This window comes from Perognathus longimembris, chromosome 2 (genome assembly GCF_023159225.1).
Source record: "Perognathus longimembris pacificus isolate PPM17 chromosome 2, ASM2315922v1, whole genome shotgun sequence".
Classification (NCBI taxonomy): Eukaryota; Metazoa; Chordata; class Mammalia; order Rodentia; family Heteromyidae; genus Perognathus; species Perognathus longimembris.
In genome coordinates, this window is record NC_063162.1 from 43135448 (window position 1) to 43148659 (window position 13212).

Consider the following 13212-nt stretch of genomic DNA (forward strand, 5'->3'; position numbering starts at 1 on the left):
ATAAATAACACCAAACTGTATGTATATGAGCACATATATGGTATATAAAATTTCACTGCAATGGAAGATTTTTCCCTCGACTCTCATTACATCCCATACATACTAATAACATCTAGGAAAATAATAGCTTACATCTGCTGACTTGTGAAACTAGTGAGTTGGTTTTCTTCATTCAGAATCCCTAAGGCAGCCAATAATAGACGAATTGATATAAATATGAGTGAACATTTGAGTGGATGGGGGAGTAAATAGCATTATTTCATGGTGATGTATAAAAACATCCAGAAGAAAATCATAGTAGGAGCTTATCTTCACAGAATCAAATATGTCTGAGGAAATGTCACTTAATCTAAAATAACAGCAGGATTTTAATGCAAATGGAGTGACATATGTAGACCATCATCTCATTTAGTTGAGGAATCATTTTATTAGAAATATATCAATTTAATAATAAAGTTGAGAAGCTCAATGCTATTCAGTAAGTATATCATTTGAAAGTCTGTTAGGTGTTTATGACAAAGTCTTGCCACATTTCTTCCACAGGCTAGCTCCCAACTTCTAAGCTCAAGCATTACTCCTGCTTCAGCCTTCTGAGCAGCTGGGGCTACTGGAGCTATATTACAGTGTTTAATGGATGATGACTGTTTGACTGGAAGCTAGCTACTAGCAGTAGCTACTGGAACTTCAGTAATCCTGAAATCCTGCTTTCTAAAGCCAAGACTAAGAACTGCTAAAGGAAATTAGAATGTCAAAGTCCTGAACACAGGACAAGCTCTCTCAACGGGATGTGTCAGAAATTCAGTTTATTTTATGAAGAATGCTGAAACTACAATAAACTTTAAAAAAAAATAAGGATAGAGCCAGTTGGAAAGTTAATGGGGTATCAAAAGTCATGAAAGACTACCAAATATAAATGCCATCAATCAGGGAAATAACATACAGAGCCTCTCTATGAGACCAACATGCCCTATCAGTCATTAGCGCAGAGAAATCTCCCCCACTTACTTCCAAACCAGCACCACTGGCTGTTGGTTTTGTAGTTTCTGATATAACTGATGATTGTTATTCTTGCAGACATATACAAATCGAGGCTAAAAGTATCAACTGCTGCATCATTATTATAAGACCCTTGAGGAGGGTCTAATGTAACTACTTCTTGCAGAAAGGGAAAAAAATGGAAAAGAATGTTTTCAAACTGATTAGCAATTGCACCTCATTGCACAGCAGTATGAAGACACAGATTTGGAAACACTGCATCAAGATGAGCAGAGCCTTTGGGCCATCATCTCAATTTGGGTCTCATCACTTTACCTGGCAACAGTGCCAATTTAGCAGGCACCGGGCTGTGCAGGAAGATTTGCATGTAAATGAACACAGTTTGGGGCATTTTGCTTTGCTTCAGTAAGAGAAAAACATCACTTTTCACTGGCACTACAAAAATGAAACAGAGGTTAACACAGGCAGGTCCAGGGCAGAGTCCATTACTGGGAGAGCTCATTTGGCAGGTGGATCAAACTCCTGGAGATCATGAGTAATTCCAGGAAGCACTAAAGAGTTTGATAAATGTAGATGTGGAATATTACTGGTGAGTAAAACATAGACGTAACATTCTGAAATTTACAGGAGGAAAATGGATGAGTTAAAGAAGGATTATTTTATTCTTAGCATTGCTTTTAAAAATTTTATATTTTTCAAATATATAATTGATACTTTCTATAAACAAAAATCTGAGAAATGAATAATACCTAAGATAGTCAACTATTACAAACACAAAGTAGGGTCATTATATAGGTTTTCATTTTAACAAAATGTGCTGTTCCTTAAAGAGAAAGAACCACCTTCCATAATAAAGTAAATATATTCAAATCTTTTGAAATAGTTTGTAATAAAAAAGTTTTAAAACAATTCAAATTAAAATAAACAAGGGAAAATAATGAAGGATTTCAAACATAAATTATAGTTTACTGTGCCTCATCATTAGTGTAGATTTTTCATCACTCTGCCTTCCATCTCTAATATAGTCAGATTAGCCTAGATTATCATGTCATTAGTATTTCACATAATATCTCTATCATAATGTTTCTGTAAAGTTTAGTCATCTCAGAAGTTTTAGTTTCTCCCCAGTCTACATTATGTAACCTTGCTTCCTCTTCACTTACTCAATTATTTTTAACTAAAGTTAAGAAATACTGTGAGAGAGTATAAAGTACAGAAAAACAGCAATAGATCTTTTACTCACAAAGGTTATGGTCTAATATAGGATAAGACATATGTACAGAAGATAGAACTTTATATATATACATATTTAATACTTATACACACATGAAAACACGCCACAAAAACAGATCTGAAAAAATGCTTCCAATAATTCAAAGAAAGAGCATGAAAACAGGAGTAAGTAGGTGGATGAGTGAATGATTGAGACATTGAAAGATGCCTGTTGGGGAGAGGAGGAGCTCTATTCTTGTAGCTAGCCTTCTGTCTTCTACTTCCTAGACACGCATCAAAATGATAATGCTCCCGGCAGACATGATGAGGACAAGGAACAGGGGCTTGGAGCACTCCCAGTATTTAGCACATCAGGCCCAGGGAAGGCTCAGGAAAACTTCACTGAATGAATTGGTTGATGAATGAATTTTCTATTTCATTTTATAGACACTATCATGAAATTTTAAGAAAACAAAGCATATTACTGATTATTATTGTGGCAAAACTGGCATAGAAACACCATGTTTTCAAGGCACAAAGCAGTTGTGTCATTTAAATATTTAAGTTTATATTTTTGCTGTTGTTGCAAAGATGAAGAAAGTGATCTTATTTTATAGACTCCAGATTACTTAGAGTAAGTGAGGGCACTACTGAGATACAAATTTGCAGACACACAGAGAGCTAGTAAAATCTGGGACTTTTTTTTAACTCTAAATATAATTTGTTACAAGTAAAACTATGACCTTCCAAATAGAACTCAATTTATTTTTTTCACTTTGTGATTTTACTCTGCAGGAGTGAACTATAATGTACCCTTCACACAAAAGGTACTAAAAGAATTACTGCATTCTGGCACTCTGTTTTCTTTGACATTATTCTCAAATTACACACTCTGGAAATATTTTCAAGTTGGCATTGAGTTCATACTTTATTATCGTATACTTATAATCTCAGGTAGCAGTTACCACTGTAGTTGGTAACAGAGCTCTTTAAAGATCATATGCGGTCCTAAGGCCTGAATTTTATCTAAGAATTTTAAAATATTTTAAAGAGTTTCAAAGTATTTTAAAATTTTATAGATAGCTTCAGTAATTGGGCCTCTTAATTGACTATTTCTTGAAAAATTTTAATAATTGAACAGTCTGCTGTACTCATCCCAATTAACCATTAAGATGCTAAAGTTTTCCTGTAGAGAGAAGGCTCTCCAAACAAATATGTCAGCTTCAAACTGAAACATATTATCTCTGTGAGAGAGTCTATAAAAGTAAACACTGAATCACTTCTCAGCAATATTGACTTTAGTCAACAAATCTAGAAAAATAACATTACTTTCAAATAAACAAATAAATTACTATTTCATTTTGAAGCCACAAAGGATGAATTATATAGTAAGAATTGTTCAGGGGAAATGTGTGTACACATACACACATGTGTATCTATTCACTTATCTACATATACATACATATATCCTACATAGAGGTACACTAAACTTTGACTCAACCCAACTTCACTTGACTTTCATGCATTATTAGACCCTCTCCTGTACTTGCCTATGGTTTTGCCTGAGAGCAGAAACTGTGCCTTATTTCTGTTTGCTTTCCACTTTCCCCAGTCCTGCTGTCCTCTAGCAACTATCTATAAATTTTTCACATGCAGAAAGAAATTTTGACAAGCTTTGTTTCATATGAAACAAAATAATCAAACCATAGATTAAAATTTTAAACCTTTGTGTATTTCTTTAAAAGTGTGTTTAAAATATATAAATTAATCTGAATGGAAAATACCTATCAACTTCCCAATCAACACATTTTTCTCCAAATTACTCCTAAATGTCCCCTGAACCATCTCATTTGTTTGCCTGTGTGTGTGTGTGTGTGTGTATGTGTGTGTATAATTAAGGTTCTTGTCTCAGTCTCAAGTATTCTCCAGACTGTATAGTTCTCTTTATATTTTGTTTGTCAATGTAAATTTTTTAATAAGAAAAGAGTTATGTTTTTAAGCTTTCACCATCTACTCACATCATGAACCCTGCTAAATTATATTTCTTCCCTGAGGACCCCATGCACAAAGCAGCAATATAAAACTGCAGTGTAGTGTAAGAGGTCACAGTATTCACCTTACTTAGGAAAGACCCAAATACTCGAATAGGCATATAAGCAGTATCAGTTACATTACACAGTGTTCACCTCTTACGCTCCAAGACCAGTGTGAAAAATAGGCAGGAAAATTAACCACTTAAGATGTCCAGTAATTGCTTCTGTCACTCCAGAATGGGTTTAGAATACTTTTTTAAACTGAGTCATAGTTTTCTCCACTGCAAAACGGTAATCATTTTAATTACCACAGAGCACAAAGTCACAGAAGGCTTAAGACTCATGACTCAAGTCAGTTTGAAGCATGATAGCACTCAGTGGATGGCAGTGATGGTAAAGAAGGAGGGTGCTAGAAGCCTGTCCAGGCAGACCAAACAAATGCTGACAGCTGCTGGGAGGTGACTGAGAAAAGATATCTCTGCCGAAATCCTAGTGAAAGTGAACTAATACAGGAAATAATACCTGGACAGACTTAGAAGTGGAGCCTGAGACCTGAGCTGTGGTGTTAGCACCGCTTGTGGTATTTCTCCTTAGACTGCTCTTACATTGTATCAATGGCCTCCACACTTAGAAACTAAAACAATGATTAGTAGTTAAATTTCCAAGCTGGGAATCTAGTCAGTAAGAAAGCTACTTTTAGTCAAGAGTCTAGCTATTATTCAAATGACACCTAAAAGAGAGTTTTTTGTTTGTTTTGTTTTGTGTGGGTTTTTTTCTTTTTCTTTTTTTTTTTTTTTCCATTCCAGTCCTGTGGCTTGATCTACAGGCCTGAGCACTGTCCTTGAGCTTCTTTAACTGAAGGCTAGCTCCTTAACACTTGGAACATTGGCTATTTTTAGTAGTTCTACTGGAGATAAGAGTCTTAAGGACTTTGCTGCCTGAACTGGCTATGAACTAGGCTCCTTTGATCTCAGCCTCCTCAGTAATTAGGATTGTAGGCATGAATCAGTGGTACCTAGCTGGAGCTTTCATTTTTTATCATAATTTAAATTACTAGCCTATATGCAAAGCGCATGTTTAACATTGACTTGCACATACCCAAGCAAAACCTTAACTGGTGAAGAAAATTAGAGCATGTAGTACAAAATAGAAAGTAGAGGCAACAAAATGAATGAAATAAAGCAATAACTTAGCATGTTTTTAAATAAAAAAATTCGAGTAAATTAAGAACTTCACAATAATATCATGATATTATTCTCAGAATAAAGTTTATTTCAAATTCCACATCTTGGGGCTGGGGATATGGTCTAGTGGCAAGAGTGCTTGCTTCGTATACATGAGGCCCTGGGTTCAATTCCCCAGCACCACATATACAGAAAACGGCCAGAAGCGGCGCTGTGGCTCAAGTGGCAGAGTGCTAGCCTTGAGCAAAAAGAAGCCAGGGACAGTTCTCAGGCCCTGAGTCCAGGCCCCAGGACTGGCCAAAAAAACAAACAAACAAACAAATTCCACATCTTTCCAAAGACAAAAAGTTTTATTTTCCCCAGGCAATAAAAAGAACATGATGGAACAAAGAAACAATTTACTATTTTATGTATATCACTTATATTTGGTTAAGTAAAACTATAGTTGATTTTTCTCTGGAAGTGAATTTTTAAGTGTCTAGTACATTTGTATCTCTAATGACTAAGGAAACCATTCTTCGATCACTAAGGTGAACCAAGGGTAGCAATCCTTTAAGCCACAATAGTAACAACAGAGTTAGAACCAGCAGGAACATATCATTGAGACCCAGAGAGTAACTGACAAGTTGTGGGACATTGGGAATAAGACACAAGGACATGTCACAGGGGATCGGCAAAGCTGTCTAGTCTAGTACATGCTCCAGAATGAGATAGGGCCCCTGGGGTGAAGAGACAGTAGGATTCAGAGGCCTTGAGGAGAGCCATTTCACACAAAATTAGGGCCAAATAAAAGAGTTGTTGTTCACAGGAAAAATATTGTAATGTCTGTTTCTTATTTTGTATACTACTAAGGTAGAAATCAACTCTACTGAAAAACTATTAATTGTAATAGATAAAAAGACAAAGATTATAGCTCTCTGGATTCCAAAAAATGGATATAAAGTATATCCTGAGAGTAATGGGAAAAGGATTCCTTCATGAAGCAAGTCTGATTTTTTGGTTTGTTGTTTTTCTTTTCACTATTTGCAGATAATCAAAAACAAGTTGCAAAATTCCTAGAGTATCATCATTTTGACAACCTAGGGATATGAAATACTTTGTAGATAATATATGACCTTATAGAAGTGAAAGATCGGGCTGGGAATATGGCCTGGTGGTAGAGTGCTTGCCTCACATACATGCAGCCCTGGGTTCCATTCCTCAGCACCACATATAAGGAAAAAGCCAGAAGTGGTGCTGTGGCTCAAGTGGTAGAGTGTCAGCCTTGAGCAGAAAGAAGCCAGGGACAGTGCTCAGGCCCTGAGTTCAAGCCTCACAACTGGAAAAAAAAAAGTAAAACTTCTCCTTTGTTGCCTAACGTATGAAACTGTAACCTCTCTGTACATCAGTTTGATAATAAAAATTTGAAAAAAAGATCTCCTTTGTAAAATATGTAAAATGCTTTGATATTATGCTTATTATTAGCAGAAGTACTTATATTTTCTAAAATGCCTACTCCAAAATAACATCAAACTATCTTTTTGCTCTAGAGAGGGAAAGACAGGCTTTTTATTATTCTCTCCAAAAATATACTGTCATTTTCTGTTCTTCAGAGCATGTTCTTCTTAAAATAATTCTTCCTACCACAGAAGAGATGCTTAAGTAACTTCTAACCAGCTGGTTAGAAAATGCGAAATATATGTGCATTTTTTTCATTATGTACACAGATAATTGTGCAAGCATACAATGAATATAAAGTTAAAATGACTGGTCTTGATCACAAATTGGAAACATGTTAAAGTGTTTTCCTTAATAATCACAAGTTTAAATATTGTCTATGATCAGGGAAAGATGATCATTAATAATGATCATATATCTATAATCTTATACATCTATAATTGTTATTTTAAAAGCACATACCACTGTTTGTGAGTTAGTTACTAGAAAATTATTGCCTAGGCAAATATCACCAATGTCAAGACAGTCCTAGTTTAGCAGAACTAAATTTTTCCCAAAGGGAAAATTTTCTAATTTGTCAGCTACTACTTTTTATCACTAGGATAGCATAGACTGTGATTTTTCAGTTCAGATTCTATATGAAAAGTCTTTCTGGAAAGTTAAGTGTTCATATGCCTGAATCTCCTTTAAAATATACCTTAAGAATAATTACCTCTGCCAGGTGTGTGGTGCATGCCTGTATTACCAATTACTCAGGAGGCTGAGATCAGAATGACTGAGGTTCAAGGTCTGCCTATACAAAAACTAGAAAGAGGCCCTCAGGAAAAAAAAAAAAAAAACAATCTGGGGAGACAAGACTGTATATATAAGGGGCAGTATGAATCATGGTTCAAGTCTAAGCCCCAGCAAAGCGTGTGAAACCCTGTCTGGAAAAAGTAACTACAAGGACTGGGGACATGACTCAAGTGGTAAAGCAACTGCCTAGCCATCAATTCAAACACCAGTACTAGCAAAAGTAATAATTGTCTTACCTAGAAAAAAATGTGTCCAAAGAGATACAGAAAACCACAATTCATTTAATAAGAATTTTTCATGTAAAATATAATGAAAGAAACTATTCTCTCTCAGAGAGGAAAAACAAAAGATTAAGGGTACTTTAAAAGAAGAATTCTATGGATATTCTAACAAAAGGTCTAGGGAAGCAGTGACCTTATTAAATTTAAATCTCCTACTACCTTTATTGAACCATTCCAGGTAGGAAGGCCCACTGGTTATTTTCTCTACTAACCAATTGATTACTTTTCCAAACTGGGGCAGTGAATAGTAGAACAGAATGGGGACAGTACATGGTAGGTAAAAATGAAGAAAGACAAGAATCAGGATGAAAATGAGAGAGGATAGAAGAGAAAAGAAAGAAGGGAGGGAGAGGGGAGAAGGGAGAAGGAAGAAAGGAGAGGGAAAGGGAGCATGTTAGTCTGCAAAGGCAAGAAGGAAAAACAAAGGCACAGGTCACGGGACACTTGATGGAGACATTGTGGATGCCGCATTGCTGTGACTGGGTGACAGATGGGATTTACATGGACCAGCATCTGAGCCACATGGTGTTTGTTTAATGCCAGCTGGTATCCTCACCATCGCCACTCAGCCATCAGTCACTGGTGGTCCACGAATATTTATTCCCAACATAATACAGAAAAAAAAAGAAAGATTGCTGAGCTCACAGTAGTATCTCAAACCTCAGTACCAAGAGTTTGACCTGATGTGAAAAATCACATATGCAGTTTAATATTCAAATATTTTAGACAGTTTATTTACAATATGAATAACTCGTCTCCTATTTAGTCTTCTTTTAAATAATAGTGCCATCACAAATTGTCATATATGCTGTTCCCAAACAGCTGTCTACAATTTGAAAAGAATGATAACCTTCCTTTCTGGCAACAATCAGATTATATCCTCCTTCTGTGGGGCAGCAAGAAGTGTAATTTTGCTTGAGATGTCACATACTTTATGACTGACCTTTTTAATTTGTTGGTGGCTATATGTAGTGCTTTGCCTTAGGAAGTGCTCAGTATATATTGTAACGTTGATATGGAGAAAGAAAGTCACAGAAACAATACATGCAATACTTTTGTGAGGAAGAATTGGTCTGAAAACAATTAACATAATTAGATGCAAAAAATTTCTCCCCATATAAATTCAGATAATAAACATTATTACTATATACATTATTATATTATATAGTATAGTATATTTTATTCTAGTTATGATTCATTATATTTGTGTCATAAGTTATAAGAAAAATAATGCAATGCTTAAATTATACCCAATATCTGCATTCATGATAGAATTTGTATTTGATAGTATTAGTATTTTCTAAGCAACCGTCTTCTAGTATAAGTGACACTTTCTCAATAAACACTAAATTATATCTTTTAAATCTGAATCAAATTTAAACGTATATACATAACAGTCATATTTAAAGTATTTGGTGAGCTTTTATTTATTGAACATGGTATAGGAATAACATATACTTAAAAAGAAAGTCGTTGACCTTATACCTATATGCCTAAACTACTTGGTGCATTCCCTAACATTTAGACTATACATATGGTCTAGCACTATAGTGATTTATATTTTTTTAATTCTCTCCACTATCCTCTTTAAAGTTACCACTCTTCTATTCTTTTTTTAGTTGAGGGTTTATTTATTTATGTATTTATTTATTGCCAGTCCTGGGGCTTGGACTCAGGGCCTGAGCACTTTCCCTCACTTCTCACTTGAGCCACAGCACCACTTCTGGCTATTTTCATATATGTGGTGCTGAGGAATCGAACCCAGGGCTTTATTCATGCAAGGCAAGCACTCTACTATTAAGCCATATTCCCAGCCAGTGATTTATAAACTTTATCTACTTGATTAGTCACTAATAATCAAACATCCCATGCATGTTTTAAAAGTAAGTTCAAGTAACAGATTAGGAAAAGAATTACTTAAATTTAACAAATATTTCATGCAAAAATATTTTACCATTCTAACAAAATTCCCAGAGCAAAATTTGCATAACTAGGCAAAGATTTACCAGAATTCAATACGAAAAAGTATGTGAATAAAAATATATGTGCAAATACATATCATACTATGTGTCTATCTATGGGTATGGATGTTTACATTTATCTTGTACAGACAACATTAAAGCATAATAGTTTCCAAAATCAATGAGTCACCAAAATTTGAGTTTATCATACCTGATTTAACTAACCTTGAAATTGTAACAAATTGACCATTAGCTTGTACATTTGGGTATATATGTTTGAATTATGTACATATAGATCTGTATATGTTTGTCAATATGTGTGCATATTGTAAGTGCACATTCTATTCCATTTTCAAAAACCATGATGTACTCACATATTTAGCTGTTAAATTCCACTTGCTGATATATCCATGTCTTGAGACTAAGATGTCACCAACTATAAGCACACTGTCACTTGCAACAATACATCTGCATTGCATTTTCAGAAGTATTAAATACAAAAAAAACCATACTTTGACATTGACACAGTAGAATCACGAGTTAAGTGTTTCAAAATAAGACATATCAAGATAAGACATGTCAAAATCAGACATATCAACAAGAAAAAGCCCTAAAGATAGCTATGCAATTGATACTGTTCCAATGAAGACTCACACTCTGGTGTCCAGCAGCACCTACCACATCAACTGGGAACGGTAAGCGCATGCACACAAACACACACAGAATAGGCAATTTATATAATATTGTTTTTCATAAATCTTATCCACAGAAATCACAGATTATTCACAGTAGAATTGACTGCAAGTCAGATGAGAATGAAACAGCTTAGATGAGGTATAAGTTTCTATGGCAAATAAAAACAAGTATAGAAAATCCCATAGACGTATGACCTATAACACATGACAAAGCACAGCTTTGCCAGAGGTTACTGCAAAATCCATATACCTAGTAACTGCTGTGTTTTTGTCCTCCCCCATAACTTCATATATTCATGTCGCACAATTACTTTTACATAATAGGTTTTCATTGTCTAAGCTATGTCATTTAATTGTTATTTATGAGAAAGAATTCTTATTTATTTCAAAAGGAAGAATGTTATTCTACTATTAAGCATTTCTTCATGATCTCTAAATGGTCTTTGCCATTTTTTTTAAAGACTGATATATTTTATTCATGTATCAGCTGATTTCATGCTCCGTGTGTTTTAAATGCACATAAATAGAAAGGATGAATCAGCAATTCATCTGATGAACTAGATTACACTCCTGCACTCAAGGACTAAGCCTTACATATTTGACACATTGAGATATTCATTTTATAAACAAACCATCTCCATAGAATGAATTAAAGGTTTTTATTTTTTGGCAATACTAGATAGGGTTTGAACTAAGAGTCTCACATTTGCTTGGAAGGCAATCTACCACTCAACCACCCCACCAGATTTTTATGCTTGTTATATTTTTGATAGGGTCTTACTTTATGCTCAAGCTGCCTTGGACCATGATTCTCCTATAAGTGCTTCCCTGAAAAGCTGTGATGATAGGTGTGCACAACTACACCCAGTCACTCATTGAAATGGAGTCTTAAGAAATTTTCACCTAGGCTGGATTTGCCTCCACCTCCCAGGTAGCTAGGATTTCAGGTTTGAGCCACCAAACCTTGGTAGAAATTAATTTTTTTAGCTGAAGGAGAAAACAAGGAAAGATTAGCCTAACCAATTTTTACTAAAGGAGAAATAAATTTGTATAAAAAGGCAGCAATAGAAAAAGAGGCAGAGAGGGGTGTAGTCATAAAGAGAAAGGAAAAGAAAGCTAAGAATTGACTAACAAAAGAAAAAGACCTAAGATATTCTGTTTTCCTTTCATTTGATCTCACCTGAGATCAGAAAGCAAAAAAGGACTTATTTTTATGTGCTTGTGTGTGTGTGTGTGTAGATGTGTGTGTGTAGATGTATATAGAGATTTCATTCTTTCCCTCACCCAACAAGAATGATAAGAAATTTCATTCAAGGAACTTCAACAACTTGATTTTGTCATTAGGATACTGCATTAGTCCATTTTGGAAGGGTGTGTGTGTGTGTGTGTGTGTGTGTGCCTGTGTATCTGTGTGTATCTGTGTGTGTCTGTGTGTGTGTGTGTGTGTGTGTGTGTGTGTGTATGTGTGTGTATCGTCTGGTCTCTCAGACGCTTCTAAAAACAAGGATTACATGCTGGGAGACCATCCAAATCACTTGTTTAACCCTCATTATCTCCCACAAACCTCACCTCTAAACATCACAACCAGATGAAACATCCACAATCTCCATACCACAAAAGGTGAAAATTAAATTGCAACAGTTGAAGCTTTGGAGACCTTAAAATCCTATCTCACAGAGACTTAACCAAGATCAAACCTAAAATTCCTGAGAGCTATGTACTCTTTTGAATAAATTTTTATCTTATTAAGGGGGAAAAAAAGGTCATGCCTATAATCCTATCTACTCAGGAAGCTGAGATCTGAGGATCATGGTTCAAAGCCAGCCCAAGTAGGAAAGTCTCTGGCACCAAAAAAAAAAAAAAAAAAAAAAAAAAGAAATGATCTCTAGGCTCTCACATCTGATTTCATCTAAGAGCACCTGTTGTCTGTAACATGTACATTTCCCTTCTATTCACAAAGGGCATGCTAGCTTTGTTCTTTACATCTTTAGATCTTGCTTATTTCAATTGCAAGGAAGTCTTTCCTCTCCTGCATCACCATTTCCATCAAGGTAGAATCATCCTTTCATGCCTTCATAGGAACCATAGATCCCAACCCCCTTCAGGAATTCTCCCCACTCTCAATTTTAGATACATGGGCCAAGGCAGAGACATTATTATCTTGAGGAATTTTCATGATAAATTAACTATTAAGAGGTTATGGATAACAATCACCAGAATGACATGACTAGACAATGCTCTTCTGAAGCAGTTCTCAAAGTGAGATACATGCCTTAATAGCAGTAGCATCCAATGAGAACCCACAAGATATACAAATTCTCAACCCCAGACCTTCCAAATCAGAAATTTGAAGGACAGGGGCATGGAACAGGTGGTTCAAGAAAAGAGAAGAGATTTCCATGCAAGCCCAAGTTTGAGAACCATTCTTTTATTATATTTCTGATGCTAAAGGTAGCCAAATAATATTTTTTCTTAGTTCAAAAACACAACTCTACTCTTGTTGGGAAAAGCAATTTCCTAAATTTTTCAGTGAATGAAGTGTTAACATATTTAAAATATTTACACTTCTATTTATCTGAAAGGTTTACTTAGGAGTTTAATGACCTCACTCAGAGCCT

The 13212-nt window shown here is 35.1% G+C and overlaps 2 protein-coding genes across 3 annotated transcripts in view; one reads left to right on the forward strand and one right to left on the reverse strand.

Annotated features, from left to right (window-relative positions):
* Ctnna3 (catenin alpha 3) overlaps positions 1-13212 on the reverse strand; it is a 1259651-nt gene that overhangs the window by 854514 nt on the left and 391925 nt on the right. The window lies entirely within an intron of this gene.
* Lrrtm3 (leucine rich repeat transmembrane neuronal 3) overlaps positions 1-13212 on the forward strand; it is a 152362-nt gene that overhangs the window by 137134 nt on the left and 2016 nt on the right. The window lies entirely within an intron of this gene.